The sequence below is a fragment of the Phaenicophaeus curvirostris genome, chromosome 8 (genome assembly GCF_032191515.1).
Source record: "Phaenicophaeus curvirostris isolate KB17595 chromosome 8, BPBGC_Pcur_1.0, whole genome shotgun sequence".
Lineage (NCBI taxonomy): Eukaryota > Metazoa > Chordata > Aves > Cuculiformes > Cuculidae > Phaenicophaeus > Phaenicophaeus curvirostris.
This window is the reverse complement of record NC_091399.1, coordinates 5065018-5082255: the sequence shown is the minus strand read 5'-3', so window position 1 is coordinate 5082255 and position 17238 is coordinate 5065018.

The window sequence follows — 17238 nt, the reverse complement described above, 5'->3', positions numbered from 1 at the left end:
TGACCTGTCACAGAGATTTTGCTTTGGGCAAGTTACTTATCACCAGCTGATTAAACATCAGCCACTTGGTACATGAGCTGAGGCAGAGGCTGAGTGAGAAACTGCAATCACACAATTAACAGTAGTACCCATTTGTCTAAATGGCAGTGCAGAAGTCCCAACAGGAACCCTGTTTGCCCGGCAGTTTGCATGAAATACCATGTCAGAAAAGGACTGATATACATGTCTGACATTTTGAAGTACAACAACCTGTTGATATTAATCCATCCCTTTCTAAACACTGCACATACTTGTGTCTGAACTTAGTCTTGCCATTTCTAATATTATGCCTTTCTGACTTAAGTAACCGCCTTCTGAAAAATCTTTTCTTCTGAAACTAATATGCATAAACACAATATTATTCAATAAATTTTAATGAAAAATGTATGCTTCAAGTTCTGTGAACAAGACAAAACTTTGTGCACAGTTTTGAGAAGGAAATTTAGAAAGTGAATGGTAAAAACACAAGATGATGACTTATTCATAGGACATGACAGGAGAGGAGTCTAAAATAGTAAATATGTATTTTTCAGAGTGTTCCAAATTCACAAAGGCAAGAAATACCTTATTTTTGCAGTATTCAAGTCCAACATTAACTTTCTTATGAGAACATTAATTATTTTGGACATCTATAGTTATAGTGCTCTTGGTTGTCAACGGCACAGGATAGATGCCCCCAAGACTGATGAAAACTCCTGTTGCCCATCATTAAATGCTCATTTTCACAGTTAGTTATTAAAACCTACCCTATGTGTACATATACACGTAAATATATTTTGATTTACTGATGAGGTCTTAAAGCTTACATGCAACGTGGCAATTGAATGAAAGCATGTCAGTTAAAAATGACTGCAGTTCCACAATAGCACTCAATATATATCAGCATTAAGTATTTATGCTGTGTAGTAGCAGGGAATTCTATCACTGAACTAAAATAAAGGGGAAACCCATGAAATGCATCTTTTGTTGTTTGCATAACATTTTCCTTCAAAAAAATCCACACCATCAGGAAGCAGAATAAAAACATTACCAAGAAATGCTATACAGAAATAGCACAGCACAAGAATTGTCTGTCACCTTATTCAGACTAAAAGTGGGAAAACCAATCTGTGAATAAGTAGAATAGAAATGGCTCAATTGTAACAATTGGTTGAATATGCATGGAGAGAATATTCTTTATAAAATTAACACTTGGGCAAAAATATAGGCTGCTGTACAATCATTTTGTATCGTAGTTATGTGACGTGAAGCTGAAGAGCTGTCAGATGGCATGATCATGCTTAGAAAGCTGTTATCAAATTCAGTCATTGTAAAATAAAATCAGAAAAGTTTGTTAACAGTGGGAATGCAGATGCAAACAGTCAACAGGTGTTCAACACAGAAAGGAAACAGTAACTGAGTGCTTATTTCTTGATACAGACAAAGATGTAACTGTACCGTCTGCATTATCATTAGTAAAAAAGCTGAGGATTTAATACTTGATTTTAAAAAATGACTTCTAGCAGAAATGCCTGGGTAGCAGGGGTATGCCAAATAGGCAGGCTTCTTAGACATGCTCTGGTGCTCTGGATAGTTTATAGGGCAGAGCAGAGGATCATAGAATCGTTAAGGTTGGAAATTTAGCTCTCCAGATAGTTAAAGCTGTAGCACTCAGTCTTCTTCCTATTGCATGAGAAGTTGCAAATTGCAGTCCTTCTCCTCTCATGTGCTGGAGTCTTCTGTACATACTATTTACCATCTGTCTGCAGATGTTCAATAGCTGCAGTGCTTTCCAGGAGTGGGGATTTACCACATACACATGGAGATCAGTAATACTGCCCATCTGCAGTGGATGTAGTCTTATGGACCATAGTTGTGCACACAGTTAACTGGATGCATTCCAACTTCTATACATTCCCAATGAATAAAGACCTATGCAGCCAGTTAAATATTATCTTTATTGTGTACCAAAAACTTTGTTTCTATGTGACAAGTTCATTTTTTTGTAGAAACTTCTGGACTTCTGTCTGACAGAAGTCTATTGGTGAAGTTCAGAGTGCAGATCCTGAGCAGAGGTGTTAAATCCATCTGTTGTTTCAAACACTGCAAGCCCATGTTTTCCACAACTTCGATTTTCCTAATACAGATGTTCTTGCCTTTGAAACTGAAAGGAATATGTCTTTAAAGATGTAGTTATGAGTGCCTGTATTATCATTTATTGCTGATATTTTGGTTCCTGAAAGAATTGTACCTTTTTCCTCCTTTTTACCTATTATTCAAATTGTCTATTAGTCTGTTATTTCAAATATTTCAGAGAAAAGCAACAAATGAGAGTTTACACAAAAGGGGAGCTCCATGTAGTCAGCAAATTGTCACTGGGCAGTTAGGTATGAGTTTCCATTAGGGTTCAAATAAAATGTTAATACTTGGTTTATGTAGAGGACAGAAAGTGGAGTGGTTGATAGGCGTTCAAAATTATGCAAATTCAAATGCAGTGGTTCTCAACCAGTTCACTGTATGACCTTGTTATAGTCAAACAGGTTCTGGAGAATCTTGTCTGGCTTCATGAGTTTGGCTTTTGGATTTCCTTAAAGTGAGTCAAAATGTCCTTTTTTTTGATCCAAACATTCCCAGGGTGGGCAAGCCAATATCAAGCTTTGCTCTTTGTTCCCATGTAGAAATTTGCCCTTGTAGAATTATGCTTCTGCAGAGAAGCACATGAGCTCATAACACACATACAGTTTGATTATTCTTACCTATAATGTGGCTTCAGTGGAAATGCTACATAGCTTACAATAATGCAGGGTTGAAACTCTGTGCAATATAGTGATTAGTGTCAGCCTACTGAAATCAACTGGAAGTGAAAGACTTTGGTGACAAGTACACTGGGCTTGTTTTCAGTCTGAGTAAGCAGACAACTCTGGTATTTCACGTTCAGTGTTGGGTTATGATTATCAATCTAAAATAATGACTTAGCTTATCATAGTAGATCATCACCTCATAATTCAACATATTTATCTTTAAAGTATCCCTATTTTGTAACTGAGGAAATTAAATATGAAAGACAAAGACCTCAACGAGACATTAGCTTTGTTGGAATAGCTCTTTGATTAGCTATACCTGCTACTGTTAGATTAGTAAGAGCTCAGTATGGATTCAGTGATATTGACAGAAAAATTCTCTTTATGACTTTTCACTTGGAGAATAGGAATACATTATCCTAGTTATGAGACTTACTTTGTTACAGTAAAAAATAAAACTATCTTTAAAGCTCTTGAAGTAAAAAAGTGACGCTTTCCTCAACATAGTTACACAATCACATTTTATAAGCTGGGCTGTGGCAATTTGCCTAAAGTGAAGCTGAGAGCCGAATTAGTATCTTCTGAGTCTTGCCAGTGCCTTAAATCACTGAACCAAGCATCCATTTCTTCCTGTGCCAAAATCTAAGGGCAAAGAATAATAAAACAAAGACTGTATGAATTAGCTTAATAACAGAAAGAAAATTATCATAAGCAATGGTGACAGTAATAATGAAGAGATATCCATCACGTAAGGGGGTGATTGTTTTGGTTCAATTCTTCATTTCCCCTGACTGGAATATCTTAAAGGCATTCAAACCATTATGACTTTTTACTGAGTTTTGGGTATTGTCACTATTAGTTGTAACTTGCAGAAAAAATGGATATGCTTGTTTGTAATTTTAGTGATGTGAGCCGTGATTCTGTTGATGTTATGATCTATTCTCTCTGGAATAACAGTAAACGGTTTGATTTTTATGGAAAGCAAATACTTTAAGTCTGTAGAGAGTTCCAGATACATATTGCCAGAAGATTAACTGTACTATGTATTTGCATGAAAAAAACCACAGGCCAAAGTCATCACCTTTCACATCCCATATCTGAGCTGTAAGAGAACGAAACTTACCTGATGCATAATTAATGCATTATAAGGCATCTACTGGCTCACTTGCCTTCTTGCAGTGCGGTACATGCATAGTTTCAAATAATTATATGTAAATGTGTAATACAAACCTACGTTCATTTGTTTAGTGTTTCTGCAGCTCAAATGTTGCATGTTGGCTTCTGCCTGTATCCTGGTTGCATACATGGCTTTTCTCACAGGATATTTCTGTTCTTTAATCAAGACAAGGAGCTCTGAAGACAAAGACGAAAGCAGGATTCTTACTGTGAACTCTGAAATCTAGTTTTTTCTAGGCCAACTCAAATTTCTCAATAGTTTTAAAGAATTCAACTTCTATAAATTTAATAAGTCTGTAAAAATTCCATTTGTGCTTTAAAATTTCAGCAACATAAACTGTGAAGTTTTCCACATTTTTCCAAGATCCTGATCTGTGTGTATTATATCCCTTTTAATTAGCATTTTATACATAAATTCTTCAATGACTTAGTCATTCAGATTGGATTGAAATTTATACCTTGTTTGTTTCATAGGTGAAGTTTAGCAGCTTAGGTATTTTAATACCCCAGTAACTCCGAATAAATCAAATTTTCCAAGTTCTTTGTGGTCTAACACTTACAAAATAGCTCAGTGCTATATTAAATCACTTTGGCTTACTGTTTCTTCACCTAGTAGAATAGGTCAAAATGTCTCTACAACCTCAAAATCTCAGAAAAAAATCTATTCAGAGTTGGACATATGAAGGTGGCTCAGCAGAAGCTCTCCAGTCAGCCTTGGTATAATTGTATCCAAATGGGAACAGACAAGAAAGTAGGAAGCCTTACTTCTTACCAAAGTCTACCTCAAGTGGAAATTAAATTAAACGTAGGTGTATGCAACCATGGGACAAATGAGCAGTGCCTACATTCAGGAATGTTCTGTGGTGTGTCACTCAAACCCACCAAAATGAAAAGTGCTAAAAGTTCTTCAGAATCAGCTCAGCAGAGTTGTTTCTTTTCTGAATGCTTTCAGTTACAAAAATCTTGTCCAGTAGTATTTTCTAAAAGAATCTCAGTTCCTCCAAGTAAATGATGTCCACTTAAAACCTTAAGAATTATTTATTTTCAGGAAATTCATCCATTACTTCATTTCTTGTCCATAGTGGGAGGAAAAAGGAGGCAACTGCTTTGATGAATGCGAATGAATGAATGTCTCATCTACTCTGACAGGCCTCCTGAAAACTTCATCCTGCACCACATGAGCTTCTCCCTTCTATTATACCTGAACTCTCATTCTGCTTATTAGGGCTTGAATGTGGCAAGCAATTTTGGAACTTGGACTTGATGCCTCTTGATATCAAGTGGTTTTACCTCAGACAGGTACAGGATGGACCCATTTCAGTGTACAGGAGAAAAAATAAACTGTACAGGAATAAATTTCAGTATATGTGTGGCTGGACCAGTGCGAAGGAAAAGATCATCTGAATGGATTTGAGAGGGGAGATGCTGTGTAGCCCAGCAAAATTCAGCTGCTATTCCCAGGGTCTTCTAACCTGAGAGGTGGGCTTATGAGTTACGTGGTGAGATCTACAAAAGGGCTCCCTTTGCACAATGTGAGAGAAAATAAGAAAATGGCTTTGATGGACAGACAGACCATTTGACTGGATAAGTCAGCTGTCAGTTAACTGTGGACTACAGATCTGTGCATTGCCTGGGGCGACAGACCATTGATTTGCTTTGATAAAAACTGTTACTGAGCTGAAAAAGTTATTTCATACAAACACTTGTAAACGCATTAATAGCAAGGCATTTCTTCTTTGAAATATTACTTTTAAAAGCCCACAGCATTTTGCATACTGTGATCCCAAATTAATATGAAACTCAATTAGATACCAGAAATTATTTAAAATCTCCTTTCCCACTGTGGACAAATGGACGTCACCCTGCCCAGTTTTCAGCAGTAGCCCCAAAGTGCAGTGAAATAGAATTATCTATATCTTTATTCTAACTCAGATTAAAAAGGAAAATGCTAGATTTTGAAAGAAGTAAAAGTCTTGCAAATATTTTCTTAATTCCAAATTAATCCAAATATACAATACTGTAGTTTTCTTCATCTTTTCCAAGAGTGGATTTTTGTTGATTGAGGGATTTATTTGTGCGGATTTAAAAGGCTTTGATAATAGAACATCAATATCAGCATTTATTTGGTAGAATGTAATTTTCATGTGCTTTCCAGTACTGTGGCTTGCCTTTCTACCTTGGTAGAATGCTTTACATACACAAATTATAATGATAAATAAGGAACTGTGACCATGACAAATTACATGTCTAAAACGAGGAAAAATATATGAAGGAGGTAATACCTTTGTTACTGTTTAATACTTACTGTTCTTTCAGCAGGTTTAGCTGTCTCTTTAATGGCAATAATTTCTTTCTAATATTTTCCTGCATCTAATACACCACTTTGGCAACAGAAAAGTTTACCATTCTGATGTAAAATTCTACTCTTAATTGATAATAATTAAGGAGGAGAGTGAGGAAATTTCCTTTCATTCACATTGGAATTACGTCCGGATTGTCTGACCTGCTGTTTGAACCTAATGGTTATAAATTTCACTGTCGTGGGAGAAGTAGGGGAAGCAATCAGCAAAACTTTCTTATTTACATGCATGCCACTTGATGAATATGCAGATGAGCTGTATCACCATCTTAGATACCAGATGGAAATAGTTTATAACTCTTAGATATGATCAGTTAGTTTATTTATGGTGAAAAAGCAAAATTAAAAGCAATGACTGTACCTATCATCTTAATTAAGCAGGTTAAAATGCTACATTTATAATCACTATGATGTCAAGATTATGACCACTGTTAAGAGGATAGAAAGTATTAACATCTTCCAAGGACTTAAAAGTGTACCCATTAATCTGTTAATGAATCAGTGGCTGAAACAGTGAATATTGATTTGTCTTGGAATATAGATGTAAGATTGAAGATTTGATGAAGGATGTGATGCTCCAGAAGGAGGTATTACTGCTCATGGGCTACACATTTTTCTATGTCCTCCATTTATATTATGCTCTCCAGATGCTTGTGCATTTCTTGTTCATGTCCTTTCCATATAATTTCTCTATTTTCCTTTCATAGAATCGTAGAAACATCGAATCATAGAATGGTTTGGGTTATAAGGGACCTTAAAGATCATCCAGTTCCAACCCCCTTGCCATGGGTAGGGACACCTCCCACTAGATTGGGCTGCCCAAGGCCCATCCAACCTGGCCTTGGACACCTCCAGGGATGGGGCAGCCACAGCTTTCCTGGGCAACCTGTGCCAATGCCTCACCAGCGTCATCGTGAAGAATTTTCTCCTTATCATAGAATCACAGAATCATAGAATAACCAGGTTGGAAGAGACCCACCAGCTGTGAGAAACTGTGTCAAAGGCTTTACTGAAGTCCAGGAAGACCACATCCACAGCCTTTCCCTCATCCAGCAGCTGAGTCACTTTGTCATAGAAGGCGATCAGGTTAGTTTGGCAAGACCTGCCTTTTGTGAACCCATGTTGACTGGGCCTGATCACCTGATTCTCTTGCATGTGCTTCATGATAGCACTCAAGATCACCTGCTCCATGACTTTCCCTGGCACTGAGGTCAGACTGACAGGCCTGTAGTTCCCTGGATCCTCCCTGTGACCCTTCTTGTAGATGGGCACAACATCAGCCAGCCTCCAGTCCAGTGGGACTTCCCCAGTCTTCCAGGACTGTTGGAAGATGATGGAAAGGGGTTTGGCCAGCACATCCGCCAGCTCCTTCAATACCCTTGGATGAATCCCATCCGGCCCCATAGACTTGTGGGTGTGTAGTCGGGCCAGCAAGGCTCTGACCACCTCCTCTTGGATCACGGGAGCCTCATTTTGCTCCTCTAGCTCCTGGGTTTGTACACAGATGGAACAACTTTCTTTACAACTAAAGACTGAGGCAAAGAAGGCAGACTTATGTCCAGTCTAAATCTACGCCTCCAATTTATACCCATTCCCCCTTGTCTTATCACTACAAGCCTTTGTAAAGTCTCTCTCCAGCTTTCTTGCATGCCCCTTAGGGTACTGGAGGGTCACTGTCATGTCTCCTTAGAACCTTCTCTTCTCTGGGCTGAACAACCCCAACTCTCACAGCCTGTCCTCATATGGGAGGTGCTCCAGCCCTCTGATCAACTTCCTGGCCCTTCTCTGGACCCATTCCAACAGCTCCATGTCCTTGTTATGTTACGGATTCCAGAACTGGAACTCAGTACTCCAAGTGGGGCCTCTCAAGAGAGAAATGGAGGGGCAGAATAGCATCCCTTGACCTGCATTTCACACTCTCAGTTCTTTCACTGCTTTCTACATAATTTTTTTCTTTCGTTTCTTCTACCTTCATGTCTTGTTCACTCCCTTCTGTGTAGTTCTTACTTTTCTTTCCTCATCCTGCCTTTCTTACATTTTCTCTCATCCAACTCTTTCAGACTTCCATTTTAGTCTCCTCATGCTCTTTTGTTTATCTTTGCCATGCCTACTTCCAAACTCCCTATCTCTTTCTCCACAGTGCTCCACTTCTTTTCTTTCCCCACCTCATGCTGTTCCCTGGGTGTTGCCAGCCAACCAGCCTTGCTTAGGGCAATTAGTTAATTAAGACAGTAAGCAGAAACCAGGTGACTAAGCCCTGAAGTGAGGAGAAATATGACACCCTTCTCTTTACTTGTGTCTGTGCCCTGTGCTTACTGTATCTCTCTAAATATTACCCATACCAAGGTCACTGTTGCCAGTGTGGCACCGTCCCATTTTTGCAGGCAGAAGTGACGCTGAGCTGTCCAAGGTATGTCTGACAGTCCCATCTGTCCTGTCTTGTCCCATTCTGATCCTGTCCCTCTTCTCTTTTCCCTTCAGTATTTTAGCACTGAGCTTTTCAGGAATGTGGCTGCAGACATAGCCAGGAAGCTTCTCTCTCTCTCATCCTAGTAACTCCACTGCCGTCTGTGAGGAAGTACGTTGATGTGTGAGCAGGCTAAGAGAATTCAGGATAGCAATCTTCAGGCGCTGAAATTAGTAGGAACACAGTGGAAAGCAGTATATCTTGTAATGTTTGGCAGAAAGAATATGTGGTTTCTACATGGAGATGGAATTACAGACAGATTGCCAGTATCCTGCTCCCCTAATCACTTGCTTAGCTGGGGTTCTCAGAGACGCAGATAAGTTGGGTTTTTTCTATAAACAGTTCATACCATTGAATTATTCTCAATTGTTTGGGAAAATACATTTAAAAATGTGTATTGCTATCATTATTATGAACTGACACCTAAGTACACTTTTCCAGTCGGTTGACTCAACCTTTCATTTACAATATCTGTAATGGATATCTGATGTATCAAAGATGTGGTGACAGACACTGACAGGTACAAAAGGTCAACCTTCACCTCTCTGTTCCAAATAATACTTTGTTTTCATGGGCATTCTTAACTAAGTAACTTCTTACCTAGTATGTTTTCATCATCTGCTTTAGAAAGTACCATTGCTGCACAGAGGATTAGAGAAAGTTAGTCTGTTTTTTAGTTTGTTTAATTTGTACATCTGAGAATTCTTTGTGTGTAGTTAATTTGTTTCTCTAGTGACTCAGTTTTCACACTTATTTATGTGACTGTTTCCAAGAGTTACTGAAGAGGGACTATTCCTGAAACACAAAAAAATAGGATTATAAAATCACCCTTCAAAAAGCAGGAGGGTGGCATTGGCACAGTGCATAAAAATTTTGATTTTTCTTTCATTAACTTTGTTCCATGTTTTTTTTTGGATGTCTCCTAAGCTCACTGTGCTTAAGTTTATGCTTTTGTAAAGTTAGGATGATGTCCTTTACACTCTCAGGAGACGATATGAGGCTTATATAAACCATAATTAAATTCAATACTGTGAGATCATTAGAAGAAAGTCTCTTATTGTTACTGTAACTAATCTTTAAAGATACTCAGTTGGGTACAATTTCTAACTATATTGATCGGAGTTAGAATTTTTCAGGAACTTCTAAAGATGCTGGAGACCTAGAATGAATACTATGATCTTTGCCTCTCTCTATATGTTCATTACAAATTGAATCCTCTTCCCAGAGAAGCTATGGGGATCCTCTACTGTCCCTAGAATTTTTAGAATCAGGCGTGATAACAAAGGGTTGACTCTATTCCATCTAACCTCTTCCAATCATGCTCTGACAAAATGGCAATACAGCAGTTGTAAGCAACTTCTCCATCTCCAGAACAATACCCATATAATATATAACATTCTAGCAGACAATGAACCTGAGCTTGTGCCTTCAAATGGATATTTGCCATGGCTAGTATTCTTTTAGATGCAATGTCACTTTTAATGACACAAAGGGATGAATTTTTATGTGGAAATTTCACAGAAAGCAAGAATTATGGGTTGTTGTTATTAGTATTGTTCTATGAATTATATCTCACAGGTTTTCCTTTTAACTATAACACGTAAGACTATTATAGGAATATAATGATATATAAATTGTAAATGTAATAATTGCTCCTCTTTTACTATACGTGAATCCTTAATTACTTTTTTCCTCAATCCTTTCTGGGTGTCCAAGGAGTATTTTAATATGTAAAATGGGGGGGGGGTGCAAAGCGAGGTATGGCAAAGCATTTCTGAGATATTTTTCAAATGCAGAAGCTATTTTTTCAATTTGCTCCTGTCATAGAAATATGGTGAAACAATAGTGTTAGCAATGTAATGATGAAATGTCATGGAAATCAGTTCTAAGTAAGATCAGCTTTTGTATTTTGGAAAACTGTATTGAATATGGTAGAAATGGAAGCTGGCTCCTATGCAGTTTTGTAAAAAAAAAAAAAATTATAATCACTTGTGATTTATAAAAAGTATGTCTAAAATCATACCTCTGGCATGTGCAGGAAGGTGTAAAAGAAGTACAGATATTTTAAGAGAAGTCTGCCAGGTTAAGTGTAATATTCCTCTGTAGTATTTGCACTGAGATACGGAGCAGAGAGGTGCAGATAATATCTGATATAATTTGATATGCAAAAATTAAAAGTATTCATAGCTGTTCCTCACCTCTGCCCTCTCCCACCTCCTTCAAACAACCTACTCAACCTCCTGGGAATGAAACGCTACTATAAGTGCCACTTTTATCTGGAATATATTTTACAGTAATCAGCATAGCAGGGCAACATTATTCCCTTCAATAGTTTCCCTGTAAAAAGTGTTGAAAACCAGCAACAATCATTTGTCCTCACTTCCAGCCTTGACAGCTTAACCTGGGATGGGAGAATCACACTGAGTCTTTTCCTTCACTGAATCCTCAGCTGCAATTAAAGTGCTGCAGGTCATATTAGTTACTCACTTACACCTGGTAAGATCAATGCCTTCAAATCATATTGAGCTGACCCCTGGGCTGGGCTGTTTCCCTTCTGCTAGTTTGTGAGGGAGTTATTGATGAGAGCTGGGCCCAAGTAACTTGCTTTGTACAAGGTCTGTGCTGGCTATACGTGGAAACACTGGTTATGCTCAGCTGAGACCTCTGCTCGCTCCAGCTTGGCTTGGCTCCTTTCTGGTCCTACTCAACTAGGTGACAACTACCATGGCTAGATGGCTCCAGGAAAGCAAAAAATAAAGCTTATGTACCTGTGTGTTCTGGTCTTGCTCCTTTGAGCAGATGCATTAAATTGTCTTTATTGAGGTTGCAGAGGTTTCATCGAGATGCCAGAGGGAAACCTTCCCATCTACAGTCAAAGACCCTGCTCCCAATTTTCAGGTGATTATTCTATATTTAGGGCTTGGGACACTAATGGTATTTAGCAAAACAGCCACAATTCCTTTGAAAATGTGTTATTTAGTAAATGATCATGCTGATCAAAACAAAAAAATAAGCGTGCTTGGTTTCTTCATGTTTTCTTAGTACTTAAAAAGAAGTAAAGGAAATAGTTTTGTGACCATGATGACAAAAGTTACCCAGTGTTTCAATAGAGGTGATCCACCATGTAAAAACTGACCGTATTAACATTATCTCTTCTCATATTAGTATTACACTTAAGAGGGAAAAGTTCAGGCCCAATTGAATTTAATTACTTGAGTCAACCTGTAATTTAAATATTTCATGAGGACCTGCACTCCTTTGCCTCTCCAAGGAAATAGCTTTCTGAAATTTCTTTTTTTTTTAAGCTGAAAAAAGGGTACAAGGGAGGAAAAAAGTTGAATCATGCACCCATAAGGCTCATGTTTATTTGTTATACACTAGGGCAGTTTTGTATAGAGTTGCCTGAGATTTTTTAAGATATCCCCTAAATGTTCTTTTTTGATTCATTTTTCAAAGCATCAAACTTTGTTATTATAATATTGGTATTTCCTGCCCTGCCTTATATTGTTTCAGTACCATACAATCTCAGATCATTACTATAAAACAGATCTTTGTGAGCAGAAAGAGAAAGAAAAACTCAAGAGTGGCACAGCCAGGAGAAATTTATTCTGTCTCTGTGCAGAAATGAAGGGAAATGTCATCACGTATCAGACATTATACACTGTACGTGGATAATGTATGCATTTTGTCCTCCTATTTTCTCTTAGTCAAGTCTGATTATGAGGGGAAACTAAAAAAATTATGGACAACTGGAAATTGCTAGAATATGTTGCTATGGAATACTTTGAATATTATTAAATGAATTAGTTATGACATCAGGGGGAGAACAGCTGTGTTCTGAGCCAGAAAATAGCCCTATTTTAATTTTAATTTTAAGCCAGTGAAACTAGCATATGAGAAAGTCAATGGATCTAATGAACCTTTCAAAATACCTTCCTGGTAGGAACTACTCAGAACATAATCAACCTGTGTGCAAAACCCAAATATTGCTTCCGGGTGCTTCAGAGTAGTTCCTTTCATTTTCAGTAGGATTTCGGAACATAATTTAGTGCTTTGTTTTTATGTCTCTCCAAACTATGTAGGACAGAAAGAAAAGGTTATCAATTCAGCACATTGAGAGCTCCACAGAGTAAAGGAACTGGCTTAGTATAGTTGTTATAGGGAAAGTCCATTTGGAACACTTTGCAGGAACAAATATGCATTCTTTTACAATGTGTATTTTAGGCATTTCTATACTGTATATTTTAGATCAAGTTGTCTCATATTCATTTTAAAATCTGAAGTAGACTGAGGGCTCTGTGAGGCTATATTTCTCTGAATTCCCTGTGTGCTTGTCCCAAACTTGAGATCAGGGAAAACTGGGGCAGTCAGTCTGAAGATGCATCACCAAAATGAATATGTACTTTGAAATATGTATCCCCTGTCAGGGTTTTCCTCCTCATACTTGGAAAGGAAAGGCTATCTTGGAGCCTATGGCAAAAAGAACATTGTCGTTCTTAGAGATATGTGCTGTGGTCAAAATGCATGAGGCACAGAGAATAGCTGCATTTTATCATTTATATAGAGTCTGTTAATACTGGAAAGAAAAATTGTCATTATAGAGTGGTTTATGGTCAACTGATAATTTTTTATGCTATCAGCCCAGCAATGCAGTGATCTGTGTTTAATGAAAATGGTTGTATAAGGTAAAAAGGACTCACAGTAAAACTGCATTAATTGTGTTTCACAGAAGAAGAGGGGGTAATTTTGCTGCCTCCCCAGCAAGCTCTGTAGTGTATAAGTTGCATTTTTCTTGGACGCCTTATGGGGTCTATGATCTGTCTGTTCTATTGTTCTTTGTACTACAATATTTGCCCTTAGTGTTGTATTCTTTCACATCACATCAAGGACACATACATCTAGGCCAGAGGTCTGGACACAGATTAATCCTGCCCAAATTTAGGTTTTCCATAAATCGACTGATAGAGTGAGCATGTTTTGTGACAGAGAGGCATCTCCAGAAGATAATTTGGGTTTTCAGATGACCAGATACACTCCCTGGTGTTCTGGTGACTTTTGGTATCGTTGGAAGCTCCTAACTGAGGTTCTTCATCTATAAATAACTAAACTTGGAGGATTCCAGGACTTACTATATATAGTATTTTACCGCTCAGGTTATGCCAGGGAAAATCCCACTCTTAGAGTGTCAGGATTAATTTGAAAAGAATGCATCTTACATAGATAGCATCAAACTAGGACCTTCTAGTATCTGCAGTCTTTAGAATCTATCTTCAATTAATGTCATGCCAAATTACATTTGTGTATACACATACGTGAAATTTCATAGGAAATATTAAATCACAACCTCATATTTCACAAAAAGGGATCCTCCTTGTTACAGCAGTTCGTGTTTGTACAAGGGTACATCTGCCCTCCAATTGCAAAAGCACACTGGGCAGGACTGATTTCATGGCTCAGCTGATAGTCTTTGCTCTACTATGGTAACTGGTAAATTCAGCTCAATGCAGAGACAACCTTCTTCCTTTCTCCTAAATGGAGGATTTTTTACCCCATAGACTTCACTGGGATAAAAATTATGAAAAATCTGTAGGGGTCAGACTTCTTGTCCTTTCTTAATAAGAGCTGATTATTTTAAGTGTACTCTAACATTAAACTCCGGGATACTAAATCTTTCATTCTATGATGCATGTTTTCAAGCAGAATTACATTTTCTTTGAAATACCTAATAAATTCTTTCTCAGTAATAGGATAATAGACCCTTTGAAAATTACTAACATGGTCCTAAGAGTATTGTATTATTTAAAAATAAAGAAAAATTGACTCCCATAATCACTGAAACAAAGTAAACCAAAGAGGAAAGTCTGCATGATGTGGCGCTGTGTGGTTTTTTAGCACTTCTTGTTCTTAGCTCTAAACTCAACTCTAAAATGCACATTTTCTGTTTGAAATTGCCAGTGGTGTAATTAAACTAGATATTTTTACTGAGACTACATACTCTTTTTACAGTACTAAGGTACTTCGGCATATGAAATTCCTGAATGTACTACCTTGTAAAAAGCTGTTATGACTATGTTCACTCGAAATCTCATTTGTGCTTGCATAACTCACTACGTACCCTTTTCCTGGTCTACTCCAGATCTCCCTTTTTTCCTAATAAAAGCCAGTCATAGAAGGGTAGAGATGCACATTTTAAGAACGGTGTGTTTCAAATCTTCCTGTTTTAATTTAAACATATTTCTTGAAATAACGAACTTTCATGTAGAAGAGTGAAGAATCCCCACTTATACTAGGTTAGAAATATGCAAGACTTGTAGCATCCCCTTAACTTCACTCCCACTGCAATGCTGCCTTTTCCCCTTTCTGAATTTTCTTCTTTCTGATCTTTCCATAGTGAAATAAATATACAGTTGTCTTGAAATAAATGTACAGTTGTCTAAAAGTAAAGGGATGATAATAATAACAGGCATTGCATGGATACATACATAAGTGGCTGTCATTAGGAAGTCTGCTATTTCTGGCCTGTTATGAATTGCAGTTTGCTTAAGTTATGGTTGTGAGATCACGGCATCTTCTGTCCATTTGTTCATGCTTTACAGCACCAACAATACAGTGGTGCATCATCTTATGTGGGGCATTAGAGCAATTCTCTTAATTTTCTATGTTTTTACCTAATGAACAAATGGATTTACCACATGTCACTGAAGATCACGAGGAGTAAAATCTCAATGTTTTGGACAACATCTTTACCAGAGAAAACCTTCATGTCCAAGGTACTTGTCATAAACTGGGAGTTTATGAGCGTGATTTCAGCCTCGCTAGAACTTCCATTGAGGGGGAAGGAGTTGTTTTTCTACAACGAATACAGAAGAATAAACATCTTACTGATAATATAAGATATCCCATGTGCAAAATTCTCTACATTTGGATAAAGCTGACAGCTTTTTTTTTTTATCCAGTGGACAATCTTGTAGAGAAACAGCATAAAAAATCTTACAGAACTGAAAAGCAAAATTCCTGTGAAATTCAGTAGGAATATCATTACTGTCCTATGGTAAACACTACAAAACTGTACCAAATGTGTAAATACATATTAAATTTAATGAGATTTTCTCATGGGGGATTGACATATCAGCAGAATCCCTGGAATCTTCCTTAGGGGTATAGCTACAGATACGTTTCAGTTCAGATGATGTCTGATGTTGGCATCTGGACCTGCTGACGTTTCAGTTCAGATGATGTCTGATGTCGGCATCTGGACCTGCTGTAGCTCAGTTCTGCACACTGTGTGTGAAGATTGCCCATTGCACATGGATACTGCACTGAGTAGCTGTAGGTCCATGTTTTCATCCAAGCACACCATTTTGTACTTTTGCCCTGTTTCACACGTGTTGAGTCATAAGCACAATTAGTCGGCTTGTTGGAGATCTGTGACTAAAAATATTAGTGTATGGAGGGAAGGGAAGGAAAGGCAAGGCTGTACAATTGTATTTGTCCTCTATTGTACCATTTTCCTCTACTGTATAATTAAGGATCAAAAAAGTAATCAATGGATGTGCCACAAACTGAGTATATATGCAGTACTAAGCACAAAGAAACCTTGCTCTTTTTTTTTTTGAACATCTAAGTATGATTGCAATAAAAAGAAGTAATAATTGTATAATCCTCTAGACGACATATATTGCAAAGCACTATATAAAAAATGAGGTACAGACTCTGAACAGTCTTGCAAAGGGGATTTAATTTAGAATAAGAGCTGATCTACTTGCAGTGGGCCACTTCAGGAGCAACTGTTCTGCAGTGAAGGGAGTAATCCCAGCACACATTCAAAATCAGGCCAGTCAGATTGCTTCTGTATTTTCTGGTAGGCTCAATTAAATAGCTATTTCAAATGTTTGCACTTTGTAGTGGTCTAATATTATCAACACATGGAAAGATAGTACTGCTCTTCTGTACTATGGCTCAGTTTTTTCTATATTTGACTCCTTCAATGTTTTTTCTACTGCCTAGAGAGCACTCAGTAAAGGAGAAGATGGGAACAGAGACTGACATCCAAGCATGTTTTTAAGAACATCTTTAATGAGCGAGAGAATGAGTATTTCACTCTGTTCACTTGAGCAGAACAAGTTACGGTAGGTCACTAATACAGAGTGCATGGGCACATGAACGCAGGCATGCCTCCTGCTCTGCTGTCTGCTTTTTTCTGTGGTGAATGTTTCACAAAAGGTAAAAGAACACGAGCCATTTTATTTCAGTCCCTGCAGCTCCTCAGTGCAAGGATATCATAGATTTTTTTTCTGCTAGGAACGATGAAGATCTACAGTCAACAATGCGAACAGAAAACATCAAGCTCATTTCTTCTGCTTTCAAGTCAGCAAATATCTTAACCCTAATTTCAAGACGGAGGTTTGTATTTCCTG